A 4,689-nucleotide genomic window follows, 5' to 3' on the forward strand; every position below is an offset into this window, starting at 1 on the left:
GGCGCACTGAGGAGTGGGGCCCTGGGCTCTTGGCTCCTCCGGGCCGGAGACCAGGAGGCCGCCATTTGTATTCCCCATCCTCCAGAAATCTACAGAAAGTGCTCAGGGAACAAAAGCTCCTGAAAGCAAACCCGAGTGGATTACTCACCCCGGCCCCTGATAAGGGTGGTGCATTTCCGCCTGGGGCAAAGACACTTGAGAATCACTACAACAGGCTCCTCCCCCAGAAGATCAACAAGAAATCCAGTCAAAACCAAGTTCACCTACCAAGGAGTGCGGTTAAAATACCGAGGAGAGCAGCAGAATTCCAGAGGAGGAGAAAGCAAAGCACGGAACTCATGGCTTTTTCCCTGTGATTTTTTTTTAGTCTTGCAGTTAATTTAATATTCTTCTTTTTCATTTTTTGTTTTTTTTCTCGCCTTCTGGTAAAATTTTTTTTTAACTTTTACCTTTTTCTTTTTTAACGTTTTTTAACTAGTTTATCTAATATATATATATATTTTCTTTTTTATATTTTTCTTATTTGTTTTCTTTTTTTTATTCTTTTCTTTTCTTTTTTCTTTTTTTTTTCTTTCTTCCTTTTTGAACCTCTTTTTATCCCCTTTCTCCCCCCTCACGATTTGGGATCTCTTCTAATTTGGTTAAAGCATATTTTCCTGGGGTTGTTGCCACCCTTTTAGTATTTTCCTGGCTCCTTCATATACTCTTATCTGGACAAAATGACAAGAAGGAAGAATTCAACACAAAAAAAAGAACAAGAGGAAGTACCGAAGGCTAGGGACCTAATCAATACAGACATTGGTAATATGTCAGATCTAGAGTTCAGAATGACAATTCTCAAGGTTCTAGCCGGGCTCGAAAAAGGCATGGAAGATATGAGAGAAACCCTCTCGAGAGATATAAAAGCCCTTTCTGGAGAAATAAAAGAACTAAAATCAAACCAAGTTGAAATCAAAAAAGCTATTAATGAGGTGCAATTAAAATGGAGGCTCCCACTGCTAGGATAAATGAGCCAGAAGAAAGAATTAGTGATATAGAAGACCAAATGACAGAGAATAAAGAAGCTGAGCAAAAGAGGGACAAACAGCTACTGGACCACGAGGGGAGAATTCGAGAGATAAGTGACACCATAAGACGAAACAACATTAGAATAATTGGGATTCCAGAAGAAGAAGAAAGAGAGAAAGAGGGGAACAGAAGGTATACTGGAGAGAATTATTGGGGAGAATTTCCCCAATATGGCAAAGGGAAAGAGCATCAAAATTCAGGAGGTTCAGAGAACGCTCCTCAAAATCAATAAGAATAGGCCCTCACCCCGTCACCTAATAGTAAAATTTACAAGTCTCAGTGACAAAGAGAAAATCCTGAAAGCAGCCTTGGAAAAGAAGTCTGTAACATACAATGGTAAAAATATTAGATTGGCAGCTGACTTATCCACAGAGACCTGGCAGGACAGAAAGAGCTAGCATGATATTTTCAGAGCACTAAATGAGAAAAATATGCAGCCAAGAATACTATATCCAGCTAGGCTATCATTGAAAATAGGAGAGATTAAAAGCTTCCAGGACAAACAAAAACTGAAAGAATTTGCAAACACCAAAACAGCTCTACAGGAAATATTGAAAGGGGTCCTCTAAACAAAGAGAGAGCCTACAATGATAGATCAGAAAGGAACAGAGACCATATACAGTAACAGTCACCTTACAGGCAATACAATGGCACTAAATTCATATCTCTCAATAGTTACCCTGAATGTTAATAGGCTAAATGCCCCTGTCAAAAGACACAGGGTATCAGAATGGATAAAAAAACAAAACCCATCTATATGTTGCCTCCAAGAAACTCATTTTAAGCCCGAAGACACCTCCAGATTTAAAGTGAGGGGGTGGAAAAGAATTTACCATGCTAATGGACATCAGAAGAAAGCAGGAGTGGCAATCCTTTTATCAGATCAATTCGATTTTAAGCCAAAGACTATAATAAGAGATGAGGAAGGACACTATATCATACTCAAAGGGTCTGTCCAACAAGAAGATTTAACAATTTTAAATATCTATGCCCCCAACGTGGGAGCAGCCAACTATATAAACCAATTAATAACAAAATCAAAGAAACACATCAACAATAATACAATAATAGTAGGGGACATTAACACTCCCCTCACTGAAATGGACAGATCATCCAAGCAAAAGATCAGCAAGGAAATAAAGGCCTTAAACGACACACTAGACCAGATGGACATCACAGATATATTCAGAACATTCCATCCCAAAGCAACAGAATACACATTCTTCTCAGGTGCACATGGAACATTCTCCAGAATAGATCACATCCTCGGTCCTAAATCAGGACTCAACCGGTATCAAAAGATTGGGATCATTCCCTGCATATTTTCAGACCACAATGCTCTAAAGCTAGAACTCAACCACAAAAGGAAGTTTGGAAAGAACCCAAATACATGGAGACTAAACAGCATCCTTCTAAAGAATGAATGGGCCAACTGGGAAATTAAAGAAGAATTGAAAAAAATCATGGAAACAAAAGATAATGAAAATACAACGGTTCAAAATCTGTGGGACACAACAAAGGCAGTCCTGAGAGGAAAATATATAGTGGTACAAGCCTTTCTCAAGAAACAAGAAAGGTCTCAGGTACACAACCTAAGCCTACACCTAAAGGAGCTGGAGAAAGAACAAGAAAGAAACCCTAAGCCCAGTAGGAGAAGAGAAATCATAAAGATCAGAGCAGTAATCAATGAAATAGAAACCAAAAAAACAATAGAACAAATCAACAAAACTAGGAGCTGTTTCTTTGAAAGAATGAATAAAATTGATAAACCCCTGGCCAGACTTATCAAAAAGAAAAGAGAAAGGACCCAAATAAATAAAATCATGAACGAAAGAGGAGAGATCACAACTAACACCAAAGAAATACAAACTATTATAAGAACATACTATGAGCAACTCTACGCGAATAAATTTGACAATCTGGAAGAAATGGATGCATTCGTAGAAACATATAAACTACCACAACTGAACAGGAAGAAATAGAAAGCCTGAACAGACCTATAACCAGTAAGGAGATTGAAACAGTCATTAAAAATCTCCAAACAAACAAAAGCCCAGGGCCAGATGGCTTCCTGGGGGAATTCTACCAAACATTTAAAGAAGAACTAATTCCTATTCTCCTGAAACTGTTCCAAAAAATAGAAATGGAAGGAAACTTCCAAACTCATTTTATGAGGCCAGCATCACCTTGATCCCAAAACCAGACAAGGATCCCACCAAAAAAGAGAGCTATAGACCGATATCCTTGATGAACACAGATGCGAAAATACTCAACAAAATACTAGCAAATAGGATTCAACAGTACATTAAAAAGATTATTCACCACGACCAAGTGGGATTTATTCCAGGGCTGCAAGGTTGGTTCAACATCCGCAAATCAGTCAATGTGATACAAGACATCAATAAAAGAAAGAACAAGAACCATAAGATACTCTCAATAGATGCTGAAAAAGCATTTGACAAAGTACAGCATCCCTTCCTGATCAAAACTCTTCAAAGTGTAAGGGATAGAGGGCACATACCTCAATATCATCAAAGCCATCTATGAAAAACCCACCGCAAATATCATTCTCAATGGAGAAAAGCTGAAAGCTTTTCCACTAAGGTCAGGAACACGGCAGGGATGTCCATTATCACCACTGCTATTCAACATAGTACTAGAGGTCCTAGCCTCAGCAATCCAACAACAAAAGGAAATTAAAGGCATCCAAATCGGCAAAGTAGAAGTCAAATTATCACTCTTCGCAGATGATATGATACTATATGTGGAAAACCCAAAAGACTCCACTCCAAAACTGCTAGAACTTATACAGGAATTCAGTAAAGTGTCAGGATATAAAATCAATGCACAGAAATCAGTTGCATTTCTCTACACCAACAGCAAGACAGAAGAAAGAGAAATTAAGGAGTCAATCCCATTTACAATTGCACCCAAAACCATAACATACCTAGGAATAAACCTAACCAAAAAGACACAGAATCTATACTCAGAAAACTATAAAGTACTCATGAAAGAAATTGAGGAAGACACAAAGAAATGGAAAAATGTTCCATGCTCCTGGATTGGAAGAATAAATATTGTGAAAATTTCTATGCTACCTAAAGCAATCTACACATTTAATGCAATTCCTATCGAAGTACCATCCATCTTTTTCATAGAAATGGAACAAATAATTCTAAAATTTATATGGAACCAGAAAAGACCTCGAATAGCCAAAGGGATATTGAAAAAGAAAGCCAACGTTGGTGGCATCACAATTCCGGACTTCAAGCTCTATTACAAAGCTGTCATCATCAAGACAGCATGGTACTGGCACAAAAACAGACACATAGATCAATGGAACAGAATAGAGACCCCAGAAATAGACCCTCAACTCTACAGTCAACTAATCTTTGACAAAGCAGGAAAGAATGTCCAATGGAAAAAAGACAGCCTCTTCAATAAATGGTACTGGGAAAACTGGACAGCCACATGCAGAAAAATGAAATTGGACCATTTCCTTACACCACACACAAAAATAGACTCCAAATGGATGAAGGACCTCAATGTGAGAAAGGAATCCATCAAAATCCTTGAGGAGAACACAGGCAGCAACCTCTTCGACCTCAGCCGCAGCAACAT

The sequence above is a fragment of the Mustela nivalis genome, assembly GCF_964662115.1.
Source record: "Mustela nivalis genome assembly, chromosome: 4".
NCBI lineage: Eukaryota > Metazoa > Chordata > Mammalia > Carnivora > Mustelidae > Mustela > Mustela nivalis.